The sequence below is a fragment of the Monodelphis domestica genome, chromosome 5, assembly GCF_027887165.1.
Source record: "Monodelphis domestica isolate mMonDom1 chromosome 5, mMonDom1.pri, whole genome shotgun sequence".
Lineage (NCBI taxonomy): Eukaryota > Metazoa > Chordata > Mammalia > Didelphimorphia > Didelphidae > Monodelphis > Monodelphis domestica.
The window spans coordinates 36810451-36835082 of record NC_077231.1 but is presented as its reverse complement, the minus strand read 5'-3'; the positions used below and the strand labels follow the sequence as shown (position 1 = coordinate 36835082).

Below are 24632 nucleotides of genomic sequence, written 5' to 3'. Positions count from 1 at the left end.
TCTCTCTCTCTCTCTGTCTCGCGCGCTCTCTCTCTTCCCTTCCCTCTTCACCACAACGAGGTTTCAGAGTTAAAAATTGGAGAAGCAAATAAGAGTTGGAGGTAAAGAATGGAACTGTCTGAAGCGCAGGGGCAGTCGGAAGGGAGGAGAAGTCTTGTCGGCCGTAGACTTAGGGGTGGAGCCAGTCCATTCTGCTTCTCCCCGACTCCCGACTTCGGCTAGCTCCGGAGAAAGGTCGGCTTTTTCCGCCTGCCCGTTGGAACTCAGATCCCCGCGCCAGCCGGCGCGCGCCGCTACCGCCCGCTTTTGAGGGCAAAGACGGTTCTGCGCGTGCGCTCGCGACCCCTCCTGTCTCGGTTTTTTCCCTCTCGCCCCTCACTCTCCATCTTCACTGGACTTGGGGCTCCCCTGGCGTGGGGGGGGGTCGGGCTCGGTGCGGGCGGGTAGGGTGAAGTGGCGCCGGGGGTAGGGAAAGAAGGAGGTGGGGCTAAACGGGAGGCGCCCCGCGCCCCTCCCCCGCGAGGGTCTCCGGCGCCTCTCTCCCAGAGCCCCCTAGCCCGCCGCTTCCCCCACTTCCCCAACGGCCTCGAGCTCGGCGCTTCGGGTTCGCGCCGCCGCGGGCACGCGCCCGGCTCCCTGAGCACTGGGGGCGCACGCGCTGACTGAGGTTCTCGGGTGGGGCGGGCAGATATCCCCCCGGAGGGGGTCGGGTTGAATCCGCCGGAGCTCCTGCCCCCTCAGCCCCGGAGGTTATTCCCGGCCGGGCCTCACAGAGGTGGGAAGTGGGGGAGGCGGCAGCGGGTACGAGGAGAGCCGGGGAAGAGCGCGGCCGCTGAGTCGGAGAAGGAGGAGGAGGAGGAGGAGGGGGGAAAGACCCTTCTCTGGTCAGACCCCGGGGCTTCCCGGACGCGGAACCCCGAGCCCACAGCCTGCCGAAGCGAAAGCGGGCTTGGGGGGGAGGTGAGTCTGGAGGAGGGGAGAGAGGGAGGGGGAGGGGAACCCGCGGGGGCGGGTTTAAGGGGGACCATCCCTAGCCGGTAAGAAAATGAGAGCCTGGGGATGCTTCCTGGGAAGATGAGAGGCCCCGGCGGCCGGCGGCGACTGGGTGAGACGGTTAGGGGCCGCCCGAGGGTTTACCGAGGGGGCACCGGGCTGGGAAACAATGGAGTAATAGACTGACTCGGGAACTTGGAAAACTGACGGATAATATAATATAATAATAATAATGTCCATTAAGACACGAGGGAAGACTAGACGAGGGAAGTGAGAGCCTGGGTGACTATGGAAGACAATCAGGCTTGAGTGAGATAAGTTGGAGGTGTCTAAGGAAGTAAAAAGAATTTAAAGAAAATGCCGATAGCATTTTAAAAGAATAAGGGAAAGGAGAGGAAAGAGTGGGAACAAAGAATAAATGACGGGGAGCCAAGAAAAATCCTTAGCGTGGTATAGATGTGATGTGAAAAAGAGAGATAAGTCTAGGTGGTGAAGAAAGGCTATAGGGAGATTTTGGACCCTGGCTGCTTTTGATCTTTTAGGTCTTCCAGGATGTTTGAATCCAGATTTTTCTCAGGCCTTCTATCTCTAACGTGGGAACGCTTTTTTAGAATTTGATGATCATTTATTGTTTATTCTGATAATGAAGCAGTCACATAACATTTTTGCTCGGTAAATTATTACTCTGTGTAAATGACCTGTGGCTAGTGGAGCAGGAGTGGAGGGAAGAGCACTACAGATAAGTCTTTGGCTTTGACTTGAATCAGTTGCAATCCAGCAATCTTTAGCATTGGTGAAGGCCGAGAGTTTGTTTCATCTGTTGTATTTGTTTAAACTACTACCCTCTTAGAACTGTATTAGGCAGGTCTGCTAAAAAGCCAAGCTGGTTTTGCTTTGTTAAGATTATGTTTTCTCATTTCGCTATTGCCCCATTTATTTTATATACAAGATCGATTGATTTCTTGGTTACTTCTCTATGGTGATATTTTTCTTTACTTCCCCCACCAATTTTTCAAGATGCTTTGAAAAGATTATGGGAAAACAATTCTAGTGTAAAATTGATTGAATGGCTAATACTGTTTCTTGCAATCTTGGGTATGGTCAGATATTCATAAATTCAGTTTAAAGTTAAAAGTTTAATGCTTTTCCTCTTTGGGTATATGTGAGATTCTGCTACCTAAGATTGTTGGGAGAATATAAGTTTGTGTTTTAAAGACCAAACTAGTAGTATTAAGCTACTTTTCAACTGTCCTAAACTTCACTTTTATGTGGATCTTTAAAGCAAATTCAGTTGCGAATTTAATTTGCAGTGGCTTAATTAATGACAGTACATACAGCCTTGCTTATTACTGAGACTTGATTGCTTGCTTTATTTCTTATTAATCTATCTAAAAGTTGCAGAAGTAAATAAAGTGAACTGGTTGAAACTCAGGCCTGAGAAAATATTGATTTTGGTAAATTGGGGACATCTCTGAGTAACTGAGGGTTTTGAAAAAAGTCTGAGGTCCCAGACTTTTTTGCCTGTATCTGTGATGCTTAAATTTTTTTTAATCAATTCCTTTTGTTTTTACATGAGCTTCATTTAAGTCATCTCTTGTAACAGACTCTAAAAAAGAAAAAAAATTAGATAAGCAAAATAAACCAACATGTCACCCAAATCTGATAACCTATTAGTACATTAGTAGTACCTTTATAAAGAAGGGAGGAAGGTACATTTTCTCATCTCTACTTTCTAGGACAACTGTGCACATGATTTCATTGGTATTGGGAGATCTTTGGTGTAGAAACTGACTTTACCAATTCAGATCATAAACTGTTTTACAACTTTTAGTCTTAGAGAGTTGTTTGGGATGCTTAGAGGTTAGGTGACTTGACTGTGAACACAGAACTAGTATGACAGGTGGGACTTGAGCCCCAGGTCTGCCTGATTTATGAGGCTAACTCTATCTGCCAGTCTGCTTTGTCTTTTAGTTATCAGGGGCTACAGATATATTGGTTCATATGTTATTAGTGGCTTGCTCTGTTAGACACACCTATTGAATTGTTAGCCTTGTTTACCACTGAAAGGTGGGGTGTTCGTGGTACTTTTTAGGGTAAAGATAAGACTTCTGTGGGGCCAAAACCAATTACCTCAGAAAATAAGAGAAAACAGTGGAGTTTTCTTCATAGTACCTCTTGACTTTTAAATTTGGTACCTAACATTTACCCTAATAGAGAGCAACAGTTGAGGCCTGCAGGTAAAGGGACAGAACAGTTTGGGAATGGAAGGTTAATCTTAATGGATCAGAAGGCTTCTGATTATTTCTGATGAGCAAGAAAGCAATTATGAGCCCTGGGCCATTCTGTGGGAGCCATTTTACTTCAAAGAGGATAAAGTTGACCTATACCTATCCTATCCCACAGAAAGAAGTCAAGTAGCAACTGGAGATTTGATTCCCTTCCATCCCAGAGGACTGGCTTTACCTTTAGAAGGGTAGATCTCACCTTAGCTTCAAGCCTCTAATACATCTTGAGGGTATCTAATGAAATAGCATGCTTCCTATTCTGACTTCTCAGATTGCAAGAAGGGGTCCTAGAGAAGGAACCATACCTGTTATTGGTACTATTTTACAAACTTGAATACTTTTAGGTATGGCTTTTACTATAAAAGAGCCATGGACTTAGAGTGCAGAGGTTTAATCTTTCTGACACTAGTTGTAGAATTCTAGGGAATTTGCCTTTCTGAGCTTCAGCTTCTTCATCTGTAAAATGTGGACAGAGTAAAGTTCCAATGAAGGAATTTATGGAAAGTGCCCTTCGAAACTTAAGTTGTAATGTTGGTGTGTGTACCTGCTTGTATGTGTACATATAGAATAACATTTTCTTTTTCTTTTTAATTTGGTCAATTTCAAACGTTCCTTGGTTACAAGAATCATATTCTATTCCTCCCTCCCCTCTCCTCTCCCTTCCCTCAGCCAAAGTTCAATTCCCACTGGGTATTACATGTGTCCTTGATCAGCACCTATTTCCATGTTGATGTTTGCACTAGGATGTTCATTTAGGGTCTATATCCCCAGCCATATCCCCTCAACCCATGTGATCAAGCAGTTGTTTTTCTTCTGTGTTTCTGCTCCCACAGTTCTTTCTCTAGATGTGGATAGTGTTCTTTCTCATAGATCCCTCCAGGTTGTTCAGGATCACTGCATTGCCACTAATGGAGAAGCCCAGTACATTCAATTGTACCACAGTGTGTCAGTATCTGTGTATAATGTTCTCCTGGTTCTGCTCCTCTCACTCTGCATCACTTCCTGGAGGTTTTTCTAGTTCATGTGGAATTCCTCTAGTTCATCATTCCTTTCAGCCATCACCAACAGATGCCACAATTTGTTCAGTCATTCCCCTGTTGAAGGGCATCCCCTCATTTTCCAACTTTTTGCCACCACAAAGCGCACAGCTAAGAATATTCTTGTACAAGTCTTTTTCCTTATTATCTCTTTGGGGTACAAGCCCAGCAGTACTATGGCTGGATCAAACGGCAGACAATCTTTTAGCGCCCTTTGGTCATAGTTCCAAATTGCCCTCCAGAATGGTTGGATCCATTCAGAACTCCACCAGCAGTGCATTAATGTCCCAACTTTGCCACATCCCCTCCAGCATTCATTACTTTCCGTTGCTGTTAAAATAACATTTTCTAGGCAAGCTGTATCATTGAATACTCTTAACTCAAATCCTGAAATTCTGAAGAAACTCCTAGCAGCAGTACCATCTTCATATACATTATTCAAGAGCTGTTTTAATAACAGTGACTACCACATTTAGGTAGTGACTTAAGGTGGCAAAGCACTTTACATCTATTATTTCATGTAGAATATGCAGCATCCTGGTACAGCACTTAAAGAGCAGGAAGACCTAGGCACAGGTACTGGCTTTGAAACACATGCCTCTCTGACCCTGGACAATTCTCCTAACCTCTCAGGGCTTTGGACAACTTTCTAAGACTCTAAATTGCAAGAAGGGTATCACTTTATTGTTAGAGGGAGTTTATTCATGCAGTGTGTAAGGCATCTGCCAAGGGTTAAAATTCATTTTGACTTGAGTCTCCTTCTGAATCAGTTGGAAAATGTAGCTGGTGCAGTAGATGGAAGTTTCTGTTAAATATGCTGTTTCTCAGCTCAGATTTCACTTCACACCCAGCAAATTGGCAAAGACCTTAAAAGATATAAATGGCTAATATTGGAGGAATTGTGGACACACTAATGATTTGTTGGTGGGACCGTGAATTGGTCTAGTCATTTTGGAAAGCAACGTAGAATTATGTAGTGATATGACTAAAATGTCTGTATTTTTTGACCCAGAGATCCCACTGCTAAACATATAACCCAGGGAGGTCAGAAAAGAAAAGTCTTACATACCCCAGAATATTTATAGCATAACTCTTTGTAGTAGCAAAGAGAAAAAGTAAATGCCCACCATTTGGAGAATGACTAAACAAGTTGTGGTACATGAATGTAATAGGATAAATAAGAATACTAGGAGTGTGGAACCTGGCAAATAACATCAGACTTTTTTCAATATGTTAATTCTTTGGGAGGGGGAGGGTAGTGGGATACATTGGGAAATGTAAACAGTGTTAAAAAGATATAAAGATTTATTTTAACAAATTCATCATCTTTACACATGCTCAGTGTGGAAGGTCCTGTTTATCATACATTGAGCTTTTCAGCCACACCTGCAAATGTGGATACTCTTAGCAAAATCATTTGTATGTATATATTTGAAAAATGTATTGGCAATGTGGAGCAGTCTGTATCAGTAATATGCCTTTGAGGAAATTCAGGAAAGTTTATCCTTTTTCATAAAAAAAAAAAATTCATTGTGTTAGCTGGCTACCATTTCTAATGTGTTTCTCCTGTTCTAGGCAGATGGCTTCATACCGTGGGAAGAACAGGAAGGGAAGTTTGGGGATGTTAACTTGGTCTGTACTGGGCCAGTAACTCATTGCTAAAATCACTTGTTTGACCCTGTCATCTGTATAGCTAAAGTGAGTTATCACACATTGGCAGGCGTGAAATATGCTGAAATACTGTCACTGAAGAGTGACAAAAAATGGTCTCAAGTTGTGCCTAGCCTCCTACTTCATTTTTTTCAAATGCTATAAAAATAATGATCTCTGTTGATTGCTATAAATATAAAGACTTCCCGATGCATCTTCTACATTTTACAGTGTTTCTCTTGCCTCTGGGATGTCTTAAAGTTACTCTGAGATTTTTATTTAGGATCTCCCTAACTACAGTAGAATCTTGGAATTCTACAGTTATCCAGGTAGAGTTATCCTTGAGCCAACCATAGGCTCTCTTTGAGGCAGTGTGATCTCTTAAAGACTGGTTCTGAAATGCCCATTAAGATTCCAGCCAGTTTTTCTGGATTCCTAGGATTGAATACAGGATTAAAAATCATTTGATTCTGACACAAGTTCCTGATAAGATATTAAGTCCTAGAAACTATCTGTGAGTTTGTGGGTATAGCTTGGGTGCCCAGTGACCTAATTTTACCAGTTTGTTAATCAGTCTCTGGCTATACCACTTAGCTTAACAAGGTGAATAGAAATATCTGTTGTCTGCAGTCAGGTGGGCCATTTTATTGGAACATAAATAGTAGCCTTGCATTATTGGGAAGGGAGAGGAGTGTGGAAGCCTTTAATATAAAGTAATGATTATGAAAATGATTTAATTACATTATTTTAGAGGAAATAATAACCCCATCTTTGACAAGTAGGGCTTATAGTAAAGAGTGTATCAGTTAATTATGGAATGAATCAGAATAGATAGGTGAATCTATAATTGCCCCTTTGACTTGAAGATGGTCTAGAATAGACCAATTTATGAAACCTATCTTTTCTGCCTAAATACATAAAGAATAAACTTAGTAGCTAAAGCCAGTTTTGTTTTCAAGCTCCAGCTCAGGATAAAAACCCCAGTATTTTTCCTAAAATTATCCACACTCTCTCTGATTTCAACATGTACTAGTGTGTTACATTGATTTTGATTGTGTATTGTTTTTTTTTTAACCTTATCTTCCACCTTAAAATCAATACTTTTTATTGGTTCTAAGGCAGAGGAGTGGTAAGGGCTTGGCAGTGGGGGTCAAGTGACTTGCTCAGGGTCACACAGCTAGGAATTGTCTGTGGCCAGATTGAAACCTAGGACCTCCTGTCTCTAGGCCTGGCTCACAATCCACTGAGCCTCCCAGCTGCCATGATGTATTATTGTTTTATTGAAATATTTCTGTTGTCTCCAGTTAACCCTTTTTCAGCTCTTGAGCATATTGCCATATTAACTTCTGTTTCACTTTCTTCATGTGCCAGGTTTTGCTGGGGTAGTTGCAGCAAGACCTAGGTAATGGAACCTCTTTATTAAAGTTCTATCTTAATGTTTCATAGAATGTTCTTAAAAGTTGAATATGCCATTGAAAGATCCATGTCTCATAATTGAATTGTAGATCATCCCTTTGATTCTTTTAAGGTTCGATGACTTGTATTGATAGTTTGCCAAATAGCTATGTTTTCTGATGCTATTTTTCAGTTCCTACTGCTTTCATACTGTTTTTAAGTTGGCAATATGAGGTAAAGTTTTGATTTTTTTAGGTCTGTTGGATTCACAGTAATATACATGACTTTTGTTTATAGTCTGAGACCCTGTAATGTGCTGATATTGCAGATCCCTCTACTATGATATATTATGTTTTTGAGTTCTCAGGACACAGAAAACACAACCTGTAATTGCTAAATGTTGCCTTTCCTATAGCACGTGTTAGGAGGCTTTCAAATCCACATAAATAGAATAGGCCCTTCAAAGAAAAGAAATATTTGATAACAAGATCTTGGTTCCTTTGAATTTCAAATCTAGATGTTCAGAAAGTTAAGCAGAATTAGATTAAATTCATGATTTACTCCAATGATGATGGAAAATGGAAATTGGGGAGACAATCTTGGCTAGCTGCTCCATTGTGAAATAGCATTAGGATGACCAGTGTCATTTTAGCTTTTGAAATATTCTTAGTACTAATAGTATCTTTTTAGGATTTGCTTCCATGGACTAAGTTACTCTTGCATTTAATTTTTTTAAATTTAAATTAATTTGTTTAGTCAATTTAGAACATTATTCCTTGGTTACAAGAATGACATTATTTCCCTCCCTCCCCTCCCTCCACCCTTCCCATAGCTGACTTGCAATTCCACTGGGTATTACATGTGTCCTTGATCAAAACCTATTTTCATGTTGTTGGTGTTTGTATTAGGATGTTCATTCAGAGTCCCCAGCCATGTCCCCTTGACCCATGTATTCAAACAGTTGTTTTTTTCTTCTGTGTTTCTACTCCCACAGTTTTCCCTCTGAATGTGGATAGTGTTCTTTTTCATAGATCCCTCCAAGTTGTCCTGGATCACTGCATTGCCACTGATGGAGAAGTTCATTACATTCAGTTGTACCACAGTGTCTCAGTCTCTGTGTACAATGTTCTCCTGGTTCTGCTCCTCTCACTCTGCATCACTTCCTGGAGGTTGTTCCAGTCCCCATGGAATTCCTCCACTTTATTATTCCTTTGAGCACAATAGTATTCCATCACCAACATATTCTACAATTTGTTCAGCCATTCCTCAACTGGAGGGCATCCCCTCATTTTCCATTTTCTTGCCACCTCAAAGAGCCTTGAATTTAATTTTTAAAAAACGTTCAATTGCCAGAATCTGTATTGCCTAATGGCAGTTAAAATTGTTGTTACTCAATTGATCAAGGATTCTTTGTCCTATATTTAATAGTAGTGGGGGGGGGGGCGGGGAAAGATGGAATAAAAATTTCTTGTTGCCAATATAAAACTTTACTCTCTAATCTTTGAATCCTGTTAAAGTTGATAATATGCTATCTAATACACCACAAAGAAGTAAATAGACATCTCAGAAAAGTTGGTTTGTCTTTTTTCAGATGCCAAGGTTTAGGCCAAGTTAAAAATCTCTACATTAATGGTGCCACATAAACTGAAAGATTTAGATCTTTCTCTGTTTTGCCCTCACAAGAAGGTATTTTTCTATAAGTAATACATATCTTTTTTAGAAAACTTTATAGTGGAAGTCTGCTTCCTATAGTTAACGTAATAAAGATTATCGTGCATTTGATCAAGTATTGTTTTTATTCTGCTCATTGTGTATTGACTCTCCTGGGGGCAATCAAGAGAAGAGAGAGGGACTGAGAACAGATCAAAATAATTATCACTTGGAATTGTACCCACTGTCCCTCCAGGGAATTGCACCCAGACCATCTGTCCTATTTTTAGACCCACACACTTAACTGTGAACTAGACTATGAGGAAGCAGCTTTAAGTATAAGATTTTGCAGGAAACGTAAAAAAATGTATAATAGTATAGTTATTTGCCTGGAAATGGCAACAGCAGCATACTAATATGGAATAACTAGAAGTAAATCTCTAATTGAGAAAAAGTGTTGTGAAGTTCCCAAATAGATATTATGGCACACGTTGGCAAAAATCAGTAAACAATGTGTGGCAGCCTGGGGCTTCCAGAACAGGTTCTTGTTGGATCCTCAGTCTCTCAGAACTTTGTTTTTAAACTTTTTAGTTTATGATTCCCCTTACCTAAGTGACTTTTTGTCTAGTCTGTCAGAGGACACAATTAGTTCAAAACAAAAGCACTGAATGAAATAACATAGAAAGAAAATTCAAAATAGTACAGCTCCACCTAAACCCAGGGCATCCTTTCCCACAAATATACATATCAGTGGTGAGACTACATAGCATTAGAGAGTAAACCTATAGGACAGGCTAACCTACATGAAACTTTAGGGCAGTCTGAGGGAGCTGAACTCTACTGAATTTATAGAAAACTTGAGAAAAGCAAGTCAAGCCACCAATACCACATTGACCATTATCTCCTCTTGAACCCATATGTAAACAGCCCAGGACTTTGAACTGAAGAGTAGCAGTGCATCTAGTCTAGTATCAAGTGGTTCAACATCAGAAACTGGTAGGATTTTGTCAGTAAAAATAACATTAAAGAAGCCTTACTACCTGTTTTGTTATTGTACCCTAAGAACTATGAGACCTATTCTTTTGATTTGCAGCAGAAGCTTCCCATATGTATTGTCTTCTTGTTAGAATTGCTCCTTGAAAGCAGAGACAGTTACTTTTCTTTTTGTAGCTCCAACACTTAACATAATGCTTTATATATTGTAAGTGTTTATTAAATGCTTCATTCACACGTGGCCAGGACATTTGTAGGAAGAGGAACCTTTAATACTATAGGACCATTGATTCCTTATGGTGATGTTATTGTACTGCTTTGAGTGGGCCCTTCTCCCTCTCAGGGGTGCCACATCTCTGCTGGGCACATTATTCCACTGGTCTTTTGGTGACTGCTGTGCACATAGTCTCTGCTGGCATGTTGCTCTACTGGTCTCGTTCTTTGTTGGTTCCTGGTGGTCTTGAAGTCACTGCTGGGACTATTGTCTCCACTGGCATGTTCTGCTAGTCCCGTGTGTTTTGGGCACACTGCTTTGCTGCTCCCTGGTGGTTCTCTGGTAACTGCTGGGCATGAAGTCTCTGCTGAGTGTTGTTCTTATGGCTGCTGATTATGCTTCCTGTCACTCAGCTTTGGCCTCATCTGTTTAGTTCCAGCCAAACTGTGTCAGTTTGTCTACTAGGGTATTGTGGCTGAGACTTTTCTTTGGTAAGGCTAAGACAACAGCTGTCTTAGGCACTATATATATATATATATATATATATATATACACACACACACATATTATATATATATATATACACACACATATTATATATATATATACACACACACACATATTATATATATATATATACACACACATATTATATATATATATACACACACACACATATTATATATATATATATATATATACACACACACATATTATATATATATATATATATATACACACACATGCCTACAAATGCTAGACAGGGTCTCCTGTAGCTAAGATTGTATTTTCCTTTAGAACCTTGTGACTGGATGGAAACCAAAGCTGTTATAACTAGTTTAGGTTGACTAGGCTAAGTTTCTCTGATTTAGAATATACCCAAATTTGAGCTAGAACAAAAAGGCAAAGTCATTATTCTTAACCTACACTCTTGTCTTTATTATGTATATTTGTCAATTGCAAAGCCTGGTTGTTGTGGTGTATTGTTTTAGTCATCAATAAAACCTTAGTTTTCCTACAATTTGATTCCACTTTTAATCAAGAGCTAGGCTAAGTATTTCAATAAAGGTCTACAAGGCAAATTTTGAATCTTTAGCCACTTCATACATTGAGGAAGGCTGCATCACTATATAATGAAAAATAAAAAATAGTGTAAATGGGTCAGTAATATTTTTCTAAGCATTATTTCAATTTGTTTATTAGGGTCTCCTTAACCTAAACATTTCCTCATGAAAAAAATAACTGTCTAGATGCCATGCATAAAACTATAGGAACCCATCTGCTTCTGGAACTTGGTTTTGTAACCATCACTTAAGATTTCATAGCAGCAATACAAGAAGTGAAACTATCTTTTTGGGCTTCATTAATCCTTAAATCAGGAATGAGTAATTTGTGACTAAAATTGTTGGTTAGCATGATACCATTTCTTGAGAGAGATTTTTATGTGTGTGTACACATATATATATGTATGTTCATTTGCATGTACAGACATATGCATTTATTCACATATATTTATATATAACTCCTTTAACTTTATTTTTTCATCCCTCTTCTTATTTTTTCCATTACCTTTATATTTTTTCTTTTCTTTTTCTTTCTTCTTTAAAAAAAAAATAAAACTCATACCTTCCATCTTGGAGTCAATACTGTGTATTGGCTCCAAGGCAGAAGAGTGGTAAGGGCTAGGCAATGGGGGTCAAATGACTTGCCCAGGGTCACACAGCTGGGATGTGTCTGAGGCCCGATTTGAACCTAGGACCTCCTGTCTCTAGACCTGACTCAATCGACTGAGCCACCCAGCTGCCCCCTCATCACCTTTATTTTCAATTACTGGTCATAGAGGTCAGAAAAAGAATATTATAGTCCTTCTCTGTCTTGATTCCATCAGGGTTCTTTTGTTCACTTCTAGGAGCCACTTATCAAGAAGAATATGTACAAACTGGAGTGTGTCCAGCTTGATGAGAGGACTAGAGCCCATATCATATGATGATTAGTTGAATAGCCTGGAAAAGTGAAGATGATGGGGACATCTGTCGTCATGAATTTGAAGGTCTTTCATGTTGAAGAAAGATTAGATTTTTTTTTTTTTGGTTACAGAGATATACGTAGGAGCAATAAGGAATGTTTAAGAGAGGAAAACTTGTGCTTACTGTTGGGGAAAACCTTTCTAACAGAATTGTCCAGAAGTGGAATAGAGTACTTCAAGATTAAGTTTCCTATCACTGGAGGTCCATAGCTACTTGGGAATATTATAGAGAGGATTCCTATTTAAAGACAGGCTTGATTGGATGACCTCTGAGTTCTTTTCACACAGTTTCTTTAAATTTTCCTTCTCTCCTGTTGCTTTTTTTTTTATCACTATTGCTTACCTACTCTTATGTCCAGTGATTCTTAAATTATTCCCCTTTTTCTTGGAGAAAACTCAGATAAAACATAGGATCATAGATTTAGAGTTGGAGATCTCCTATTATTTTACATATGAAGAAATTTTACTACTCTCCTTAAACATTTGAAGGGATGTCATATAGAGTAAGGATTAGCCTAAAGGAAGATATTATAGATTATTATAAGAAATTATAGATGGATATTTTTGGCTAGCATAAGGGAAAACTTTCTAATAGTTTGAGTTTTGAAATAGTGAATGCTTTATCTAAAAGCAGAGGCTCAATGAGTATTTTTTAGGAATGTTGTGGAGATTAATGCATTGAGAAGTGGTTGGACCAGATGACCTTTAAGAACTCTTCCAACTCTTAAAATTCTATGACTAGAAGTCTCCTTGAGAGTTAGAGGTAGGTCTGGGGAACAGTAGACAGTAAGAGCCAACTTAACAGATGGTAGATTAGTTTGAGTGGAAAGCTCAAACAGTGACTAGGTTGACCGAGGAGGTATTGACTTGGCATTTACTTTCACATAATTGACATAGATCCCTGAGGGTTCTTGCTGTTATAGACTAAAGACCAAGCCTGACTCAGATCGGTCTGGTGGTTCTGTTTTGGGATTGGAAGGAAATGAAACTCGAAAACCATGTGAGAGTTAACAAAAGAAGGTTTACTTCATCAAAGCATGAAGATATTCAGCCAGGATATAGGGCCATTTCAGGTAGGCACAGAGGTAGGCATCTCCATAGAGAAATGTGTGGAGTCAGGACAGTGTTGATTTAAGGGTCAGACGTCAAGCCTGAAGGGCCCCTGATTCCTCAAGGGCAGGCTTTTTTATGCCTTTAACTTCTAGGGAAGGAAGTTACTTCAGCTGCTCAACTCTTGGCCCTCTGGAGAAATCTCACCTTGTAGGACAGTTTCTGAGTCTTTTAGGAGAAAGTAGCTCATCCTCCTTGACAGAGCCTTAGGAAGTATTACACCTACCCCAGGTTCACAGTCTTTATTTTTATTGGTACACAAGCCCAACTGTTACTGTTCATAGTCTTTTCCAAATAAGAATGGCAGACTATCATTTGGTATTTTATATGTATGTGTGGGTGCGTGTGTATAGTGAATAATCTGCCATATTACTTTTAAGTGCTCAGAACAACCTGGTAGATAGCATTATAATGTTCATATGTTATGTTAGCCAGGCCAGCAGGATCACTGAAATAACAATATTTTATATGTTCTTGTAGGTTTGCAAAATGCTTTCTTCATAATAGCTCTGTACAATGTTACAAGGGAATCACTTTAAAAGACTGATATATATTAATTTAAGGTCGCCAAGGAATCAGCTATGTAATTCCTAAATGAAAAACTCAAGTCAGCCGTCAGCCTTTTTTTGGAGTTTAATTACAATAGGAGCAAGAAAGGAATTAGAGATATATATATAGAGAGAAAGGGGAGAGAAGGGAATAGGGCTTAAATACCCCTTCTGTTTAGGCTGGGCCAAAAGGCCCAAGCCCTTAGATAGCTGGGGCAAAGAAAAGAGATCAGTCCCTTTCACTCACGTGTCCAAAATGGAGAAACAGTCTCAGGGGCCTCCACCTTCGGCTTCCTTCAGAGCAAGCTTCCTCAGAGACCAGAAACCACACCGCTCAAAAAACTCAATCCTCTCCCTCCAGACCCTCCTATCTTTAAGGACACCATCCAAGTTGCCTCCCCTCAGTCCTCACATCTACCAATCACTCTTCATCAATTTCCCTGTCAATGGAGGCTCTCGCTTAGCCCAGGACCGCCCAGAGGTTTCTGGCTTTTGCACATGTCTGTTGAAGGTCATATTTTCAAATGATTAAATCTATACTCCTTTGCTACAGCCCTTTCTAAATCCTGTTAACTTGAGTATGGTAGAGATTGGAATAATTAAAATTTGATCTAGGCTGCAGCCCTTACTCAATCCTATTAGGACTGAATAGGGTGGAGATTTATTCCAAGTATCTCCATTGTATCAATTCTAAAATCAATCAAGACTCAAAGAAATTCCTGTTCTATGCTTAAGCATAGATCAAAGTCCTTTCCATTGTTCAGCAAAGGGTCTCTGTCCTAAAGTAATCTTAAGAAGGGAAGAGAAAGAACCTCCCATGCCAATGGGGTTCCCATTCCAATAGACTATCAGTAAGAAATTTTCCAAGTATGAAATATCCCAATGGTGAAATTTTCAACAATTATAAGTCTAAGGAAATTTGAGGTTTACAACAAGTAGGTGGTAACATTTTTGGAGGAGGAACTGAACCAATGATTTTATTGTTAGGTGAAACTCCCAGTATGGAAACTCCTTTCACTGATCAGTTAAGCAACTTTAGAAAGCTGCCTTTGCCATTAAAAGATTAAAGCTCATGGTGACATGGTATGTGTCAAGTAAGACTTAAACCCAGGTCTTTCTTACTTCAAGAATTATCCTCATTTTACAGATGATAAAACTGAGGCACAGAAAAATTAACTGTGTAATACTGGATGGTACTTAAATAGTATTATATCTGTCACTCTAACTCAGTTCTTTTAGCACACCATGCTGTCAAATGCAACTTCTGTTATGTTATGACAAAACTATCTGTGGGTACATTATTCTTCTGAAACTTAATATTGTGTGGGTTGCCCTAGATAATTAGTTGGTATATACTATTAAGGGTGGGTTGGAAAAAAATTCACATTTGTATATTGTCTTGTGATTTAACATAGATGATTCCAGGAAGCTATGGATATGAAAAAGCTACTTACTGAAAGACTTAATTCCAATTCCAAAAGTTCCAACTAGGCTTAGGGTCAGTTATTCTTTCTCTTATCGTCAGAATCATTTGAAACTGTATTTTTTTTTTCTATGACGCCTAGAAAGAAGTATATGGGTAGGGGCATCTAGGTGGCTCAGTGGATTGAGAGCCATGACCAGAAATGGGAGGTCTTGGGTTCAAATTTGGCCTCAGATATTTCCTAACTATGTGACCCTGGGCAAGTCAGTTAACTCCCCATTGCTTAGCCCTTACCATTGTTCTGCTTTGGAATCAAAACAGTATTGATTCTACGGTGGAAGGCAAAGATTAAAAAAAACAGTATATGGGTATTGATAACTCAGTTTTTCTATAAGAACTATTGCAGTGTTCTTAAGAACTTGTTTTGTAGATTAAAAAAAAATCTGAACTTAACAAATAGAATGAGCATTTTCTTATACAGAATATGACATAAAAGGAAGATTGTACATTGGGACCACAGATCTCTTACACAGCTTGCTTTTTCTTTTACACAATAACTTTTTAACATATAACTTTCAAAGCTGCCCTGCTTGACCATGTTTTCTTCTTTTCTCATCTGTGAATTTAGAAATAATTCAGCAATCTTTTTTTTTAACCTTTGCTATCACATACTATCTCATTCTTTTATTTTTTTTTTAAACCCTTAACCTTCTGTTTTAGAATTAATACTGTGTATTGGTTCCAAGGCAAAAGAGCGATAAGGGCTAGGCAAGGGACTTGCACAGGGTCACATAGCCAGGAAGTGTCAGAGATTTGAACCCAGCCTGACTCTCAATCCACTGAACAACCCAGATGCCCCATCCCAATTAAAGAAAAGAAGACCATTGTAACAAATACAGACAAAACAATTTCCAATATTGTATGGCTCATTCTGTACCTCTAGTCTATCAGCTTTTTGTCAGAAGGTGGACAGCAACTTCATTATTGGTCTTCTGGAGTTGTGATTGTGTATCTAAAAGGTGTCATACTCTTACCCCAGATTACCATCCCCCCCCAACAAAACACCCTCTGGAATGGAGTTATTGGGAAATATATAACATAGATAATGTTAATTTATGGTTTTCTAAGTCTATGGCTTTCAGGAATAGGTTTCTATTCAAATTTGACACCACTGGTATGCAATGATAAAAATTCCTAAGTCTTTAAGTTGTTTTTCTTTACAATGTTGTTGTTATAAATTATTACAGTAAGTTTATTAATAAATTGTACTTTGTTGCAGTTATGTCATTAATAAATTATTTTTTGGGTTCTGCTTACTTTTCTTTGTGTCAATGTATACAAATCTTGAAACTATCCCTTCTTTAAAAAATCACATAAATAATATTCTATTCCATGCATATGCCTCTTTATATGATCAATGGATGATCAATGAGAGAGACATAGTTCTTGATTTTGCTGAGAATACTGATGTATATAAGATTTAACATGCAACATGGATAAAAAATAAGTGCATATTTGCCTGTTTACACTGGAACCTAGGAGAAGTTATTGGTACTTTTTGTTTTTATCTTTAACTACCTTTATGATATTTTATGTTGCTGACTTCTTCCTTGAAACCCTTCTGGGTTATATATGTGTTGTCATGTAAAATATTTCCATATTATCAATTTTTGTAAGTGAATAATCTTATAAAACCAAAACCCCAAAACATATACCCAAATAAACAAGTGACATGATTATATGCTTTCATCTGCATTCCTACTCCAATAATTCTTTCTCTGGAGGTAGATAACATTCTTTGTCATAAGTCCCTCATAGTTGTTATGGATCATTGTATTGCTGTTAGTAGCAAATCTATCACGTTTGATCATCCCACAGTATTGCAGTTACTGTGTATAATGTTCTCTTGGTTCTGCTTATTTCATTTTGCATCAGTTCATGTCGGTCTTTCCAGCTCTTTCTGAAATAATCCTGTTCATTCTTCCTTAGAGCACAATAATATTCTGTCACTATCATATACCACAATTTGTTCAGCCATTCTCCAGTTGATGGATATCCCTTTAGTTTCCAATTCTTTGGCACCACAAAAAGAACAACTATAAGTATTTTTGTTGAAATGGGTTCTTTCCTTTTTTTTCCCTTTTTTAATCTTGGGATTTAGACCTAGTAGTGGTATTATTGTATCAAAGGATATACTTTTTTTTTTTTAATAGCTCTTTGGGCATAATTCCACATTGCCTTCCAGAATTGTTGGATCAGTTCACATCTCCACCAGCAATGTATAGTGACCCAATTTTTCCACATTCTCGCCAATATTTATCATTTTTCCTTACTAGCCACTCTGATAGATGTGAGGTGATACCTCAGAATTGTTTTCATTTGCATTTCTCTAATCAAGAGTATTTAGAACATTTTTTCAATGATTATTGGTAACTTAATTTCTTCATCTGAAAATTGCCTATTCATATCCTTTGACTTTTTGTCAATTGGGAAATGATTTGTATTCTTGGAAATTTGATTTAGTTCTTTATGCATCTGAGAAATTACACCTTTCTCAGAGAAATTTTTCATAAAAATTTCCCCCCAGTTTGCTGTTTCCCTTCTAATCTTGATTGCATTGGTTTTGTTTATACAAATCCTTTTAATTTAATACAATCAAAATTAATCATTTTATATCTTGTAATGTTCTCTCTCTCTTGTTTGATCTTAAAATTCTTCCCTTTTTCATATATCTAACAGGTAAATTATTGTGTTCCCCTAATTTACTTATCATTCTTTTAAAAAAATGGAATGCTTCACAAAATTAGTGTGCAGAGGCCATGCTAATCTTCCTGTGGTCATTCCAATTTTAGTATATGTGCTGCTGCCATAGTGGGCACCCTTGGCTACTTTGAATATTATTCTCCTCCAATTACTCAGACCAGTTTCTTTATTTTCTTCTATAGTTGCTTATTTTGACCTCTAAAAGCGAACATTTCCCAAGATTTTGACCTTGACTTAAATTCTCTACCTGCTCATGGTCAAAGTTCTACATTCCTGTGAACCTCCAGGCTATATCATTAGTACTGACTTGCTGCCTATCTTGCATTTCCAATTAATTATGATATTTAAATTCTCTTATTGATGCCTTTTATTTTTTATATAATTTTCAAATGTAGTATGTCCCACCTGCACTAAGACTTTTGGGAGACCCTATATATATGTTTTTGCCCTCCCTACACACTGAGCTTTCCCTTTTGTCATTGATTAAAAGAAAAAAAAGTTCAGCAAGACCAACTTTTAGTTATTGCATTTAATAATATATGGAATATTCCATACCTCCCAGCTTTGTAATTGTCCAGGTTCCACAACTAGTGCAGACAGAGCCTTGAGGTTCGGATAATTTCTTGAATAAAAACATAGTCAACCTCCAGATATAAACAGCTTGTAAAAGTGGATCACAGGAAAAAATGCAGACAGATGTTGCTAGCAATGAAAAAAGCAATACAAAGAAAACTCTAAAAATGATCCCAGGAGATCCCTGTTACAGTCTTAAAACTGCTTTTTATAAGTTCTTTGCCCAAGGATACACAATTGAGTCTAAAGTCAATCTGCTTGGAGGCAGAGTTTACTAAAGTACTCCAGTTCACATCTAGAGTCTTGGCTTACAAAGGCCACTTGTTTGTGTGGAAATATGGGCATTAACTCAAACTGCCCCAAATATCCTGGCTTGCAACAGCAATGAAATGAAGTAGGAGAATTTTCTCTCTCCCTCTCCTCTCCTTCTTTCCCTATCTCCCTCCATCCCTCCTTTCTTTACCTCCAGGGCAGCTGGATTGATTAAAGCACTTGGCTTGGAATCAGGAAGACCTGAGTTCAAATGCATCAGACATTACTTGTGTGACCCTGGGCAAGTCACTTAACCCTGTTTGCCTCAGTTTCCTCATCTGTAAAATGAACTGGTAAAGAAATAGTAAACCATTGGTATCTTTGCTAAGAAAATGGGGTCACAAAGATTTAGACACAACACATGAAACAACAACAAAACTTTTCCTCCATCACTGTTGATCATATAAATCTTTCCATGTTTTTCTGAATTCTTTATTTTTGTTGCTTCTTGTGGTACAAAACTTAAATATTTTATACTACAGTTATAATATACTTTAAAATTAACCCATCTTGAACTAAATTTCTGTCCCCTCCCAAGCTCCACTTGCATTTCTTCATGATCATAGTTTGTTAGTCCTCAAACAGGGGCTCACTGTGTTCCAAGTTCCTGTGCTAAGTGCTGGGAATACAAATAAAGATGAGGAAAAACATCCCTGCATCCTAGGAACTTCTTAGAAGAGAACTTAGAAGGGATCTAGCATGAAGCCCTCATTTTACAAATGAGAAAATGGACATAGAGCGTCCTTATTTTTGTTAGTCATTTTTGCCCTTTGCCCAATTTCTGAGCCTGGAAATTGGAATCATCTTGGACTTGTCTGAATGTTCTGTTTGTCATTCAGCAAATACTTGGGCATAGTGAGCTATATGTAAGTCACTGTATGAATGTCCTTAGGGAGTTTATGTTCTACTGGACAGCTAAACCATACCCGTATTTAAGTAAAGATGGAGGAGGGAGGAAGGAGTAACCACTGTGGGGCAAAGAAGAAGTGATGGTTCAGAGCAGACTTTGTGTTGGGAAGAAGGGTAGAGGAGGAGGGTGTGCATCCTAGGGATGAGAATGCAGAGAATTAAAGCCCTTGGATTGTAGAGTTTGCGGAGCAGCAGATAGGTCAGTTAGCTAGAATATAGAGTGTATCCGGGGGAGTGGTAAGAATATATCTGGGAAGGTAGGTGGGAACCAGACTGAGGAGTCCTTTAGTAGTTTATCAAAAAAGAGGTATCCACTGGTATTTTTAAGTAGATGAGTGACAGAGCCAGTACTGTGCCTTAATGTCTTTTCTTGATGTCATCCTTGTTTGCATTTCTACTAGTCCTACCCTAATTTAGGCTCTGTTTCAGTATTGAACTATTATTTTCTTCTTTGTCTTTGTTCTTTTCTAGTCTGTTCTGGACACTATTGCTAGGTTAATCTGCTTAGACATTTTCATCATGTTTTTTATTAGAACACTTCAGTGGTTCCTCAGAGGTTAAACTAGCTGCTAGGGGGAAGGCATGATTTGGGTCCAGATCTGAAGGAAGCAAAAGGAACTTGAGACAGAGGTAAGGATGGATAGCATTTTAGGCATGGATGATAGTTGTATCAAATGTAGACTAGGATGAATCTGACCAGAAAGTTTGGTGGTAGTCATAAGCAGGACTGCTATTCAGTCTAGTTTTTCCGACTCTAGTTTTAACCTTGGCAGTGACTTTTTTTTAGGGATATGTGGTGAGAGCAATGCAGCTTTTCAGAATCCTTACCAACTGTCCCATATTTCAGGTTACCCATATGGGGTTCCATTTTCTTTCTTTGGATGACCCTCTTTTTGGCCAAGTTTCTATTTATACCATTCTAGCCACAAAATAAGCACCCTATTTATTAATATTTTTTGCTCACCCTCAGACTAGCACATGATTCTGGGACTTTTTCTCCCCATTTTCCAGAGAATGGCTTATTTTAAGTAATTTTTTCCTATGTTTTATTATAAATCATTATTTCTAGTGTTCTGGTCATCATGTTTATTGCTCTGGTTCTGTTTATTTCATTCCATCTTTTTATATATATCTTTCCATGTTGTTTTTTTTTTCCTAAAGTTCTTTTTTCATAGGATTAGAACTAGAAGAGACCTGAGGTTCCCTAGACTAGTCCCTTTATTTTACAGATGAAGAAACTGAGGCCTAGAGACAATAAGTGACTGAAATATGGAATAAGCGACAAAAGCTGGATTCAGCTTTTAATATAATAATTATTTTTAATATCATTTAACAAATATAATAATAACAAACAGCTTAGTTGCTATTCAGTTGTTTGCAGTCATATCTGACTTTTCGTGACCCTTTTTGGGTTTTTTTTGGCAAAGATATTGGAGTGATTTGCCATTTTCTTCTCCAGCTCATTTTATAGATGAGGAAAGTCAGACAAACAAGGATAAGTAACTTGCCCAGGGTCACACAACTAAGGAGTTTATGTATAGGTTTGAACTCAGGTCTTTCTGACTCTAGGCCTGGTGCTCCATCTACTGAGTCACCTTCCTGCTTGGTTCATATTATAAATTGTGTGTGAGTGAACGTGTTGTGTTATCTGGTTGGATTATATGTAGTAGCAGATTGTAAGAAAACATCTTTCACATGTTCTGCTAAATGATACTTGTCACCAAGTATTCAAATTCAAATACAATTCAGTTGAGAGTATTCATGATGATGAATTGTAGGTGTGTGAGTACAAGGATTTGATTCTCCTCATTGTGCCCCACTCCCAAGAGATAGTCTTTATTATTACCAGTGGTGATACATACCCCTTATCTTATTAACTTTAGTAAAATGTGAGAAAATTTCAGAGAATAAATTCTGAACTATTGTTTTTTATTACAAGCTCAGTTTACTCAGGCATTTTATATCAGGGTCCTTTGTTATGTTTTTATCACAGAAACCACATTTGTAACTATAAAGCTCTTGTACATTGGAGCCTCATAACAATCCCATGAAATAATTACTAATGATATTATCCCTGTTTTACAGATGAGGAAAGAGACTTAGGTTAATTGATTGATTTGTGATTATGCATCAGTGTCAGGGATTCAAATCCATGCCTATCATTTTCTAAAACCAAACTGCTTTTCCATCATCTATCAGTAGTACTACTAACGAATTTGATCAGGTTAGAAAGAAACATGTCTTCTTTTTCCAGATTATTGAAATTGACTTCTAACTAATCTTCATAATTTTTATGGGCAGCTAGGTGGCGTAGCAGAAAAGGATGGACTTGAAATCAGGAAAATTTGAGTTTAAAACCTGCCTTAACGCTTGCCTTTAAAGCCTGTCATTTGTTAGCTGTGTTGATCTTAATCTCCCAGCCTTAGTTTCTTGTAAAATGGGACAGTTATTCCACTTATCTCTTAGGGTTATAAGGATCAGATGAGATAATCAAACATTTTGTAATTAAATACATAATAATCACTACAATGAAAGCATTATGTAAATGTTTGCTACTATTATTATCTTTATTTTATTATTTTTATATATTATTGGACAAATTAGGCTTCTACATTGTCATCAAAGTAATCTTCCTAATACATTAGTATAATGGTATCTCTCCTCCACTCAAATACCTTTGATAGCTCCTCATTGCTTTTAAAAAAAAACTCTTGCCTTCCATCTTAGAATCAATGCTGTATATTGGCTCCAAGGCAGAACTGTAAGAGCCAGGCATTGGTGGTTAAGTGAATTGGCCCAGGGGTCATACTCCTAGGAAGTGTCTGAGACCAGGTTTGAACCCAAGACCTCTCTTCTCTAGGCCCAGTTCTCAATTCATTGAACTACCTAGTAACCCCCTCCCCTTTGCTTTTTTGAATAAATAGGAACTCTGAATATTAACATTCAAGCCCCCCATAACTGGTTTCTAACCTTTTTATCTTTATTTAATATTCCTCTTCAGATACCTTGTTCCAGTCAATCTTTATCACTTTCCAACCCTCAATTTCATTCTCCCTTTTCCCAATGCATCTTCTGCTTTTGTCCAGCGAAGGTCAAATATTACCCTTATTGATTTGTTTCAATTTCCTGGACTCAGATACTCAAATGTACCTTCAATCTCACTGATTTAGTTTCTTTCAAAAATGAGGATTATAACTCATCTATGGCGGCCAATCTCATGTAATTCACATCCATGTCCTCCTGTAAATATGCTACAAGATGTTTATGCAGCATCCCAAGGCCCTCTTTGTTTTCTGACATCTCAGTGGTTTCAGCCATGTATTTCATTTATTTGTTAACTTGTGCCTTTTGATTAGTTTATTTTCTTTTTCAAACATACATTTCCTTGGTGATATCTTTTGCTTCTGTTCCTCAAAGTTCCTCATTTGTTATATCTTATGGATTCCTTATACCCACCATGAATCTCTCCATTTTGGACTTGGTGTTGTTTTCAATTAAATTTTATTTTTATTGTTATGCAAAGCACACTTAATATTGGTCATTGTTGTAAGAGCAAACTCATACATAACCAAAACCCCAAAGTAAAAACCATAAATACACTGATGTGAAAGAGGACTCCAACAGTTCTTTCTCTAGAGGTAGATAGCCCAGAGTGAGACCAAAAGCCTATACCCAAGCCTGAGGCTAGAATTTGAGCTATCAGCATTCTCAGAAATCCAGAAATAAGGCTAAGGGTAGTGTCAAGGAAGGACTGAAGTTTAGAGGATGCCCCAACCTCTTGGAGAACAGAGCCTACCTTTAAAAAGACTGGGAAAATGAGCAGGCATTTAAAAAAAAAAGACAATACCTAACTAGAGAATTTTTATGGAGACAGAGCAAGGCATAGACATAGAAGGGGACAACAGAGCAAGGCATAGACATAGAACAGGACAGTGAAAACAAAGCAAATATACACAAAGTTCAAAAGAAAAATATGAATTGGACTCAGATTCTAGAAGAGCTCAAAAAAGGATTTGAAAAATAAATTAAGAGAGGCAGAGGAAAAATGGGGAAGAGAAATGAAAAAAAAATACAAAAAGAAGATTTCTAGGAGTTGAAGCCAAGATGGAGGAGTAACTAGAGAAAAGCACCGTTTCACTACAAAAATCCTTTCTGACCAAGAATCACCACAAAAATGAATACAGGAGTAAAGGAATCAACAGAGATAGTGAAACAACCCTCAAAAGAGGAGAAACCCAAAAGGTAGGCAGAGGCCGTCTGGGGAACTGGGGTGAGAGGGGAGCGGAGGTAGCAGGAGGCACAAGCAGTAAGTGAAGAGCAAGCCCCCTTCTCCCTTCAGTGCGTCCCCCTCCTACCCCCCCATCTACTTTCACAGGTACTGAGCTTAAGCCCTATCTAATGGGCAGGCCCTGAGATCCTGCTGGGGCAAGTAGTGGTCCAAGTCAACTCACACGCCGTGAAATTTAAAACCTGTGCAGAAGTCTGGAGTCCTAGCCCAGGGCAATATGGGCTGAAGGGGGCCTATCTGTGTGGGCCCAGAGCAAAGCCAGGAATCCTAGTTTGGGCTTGGGATAAGGACATAATCCATGGTTTGGGGTGAGGACATAGTTCTCAGGGGGAGCCTCCCCAGGATCTTTTTGCTCAAAACTAAGGGTAGAGCTCTAGGATAGGGTGTGCCTGATTGAATCAAGAACACCTTGAGATAAAAACAAACAAACAAAAAAACTTGAACCTAAGCCTGGGACTAGAAT

The 24632-nt window shown here is 38.4% G+C and overlaps 1 protein-coding gene and 1 pseudogene across 7 annotated transcripts in view; one reads left to right on the top strand and one right to left on the bottom strand.

Moving 5' to 3' along the window:
- SPATS2 (spermatogenesis associated serine rich 2) overlaps positions 1-24632 on the top strand; it is a 173469-nt gene continuing 148837 nt past the window's right edge. For 2 of the 7 annotated variants that reach the window (XM_056798319.1, XM_056798313.1), the window contains exon 1: positions 298-960. The gene's annotated coding sequence lies outside the window, so the exon portion shown is untranslated. Of the gene's footprint in view, positions 102-297; positions 961-1009; positions 1106-24632 lie in introns of those variants that run through there. The other 5 variants (XM_056798316.1, XM_056798314.1, XM_056798320.1 and 2 more) reach the window with 5 other exon arrangements.
- On the bottom strand, positions 18104-18203 carry LOC130454813 (U6 spliceosomal RNA; annotated as a pseudogene).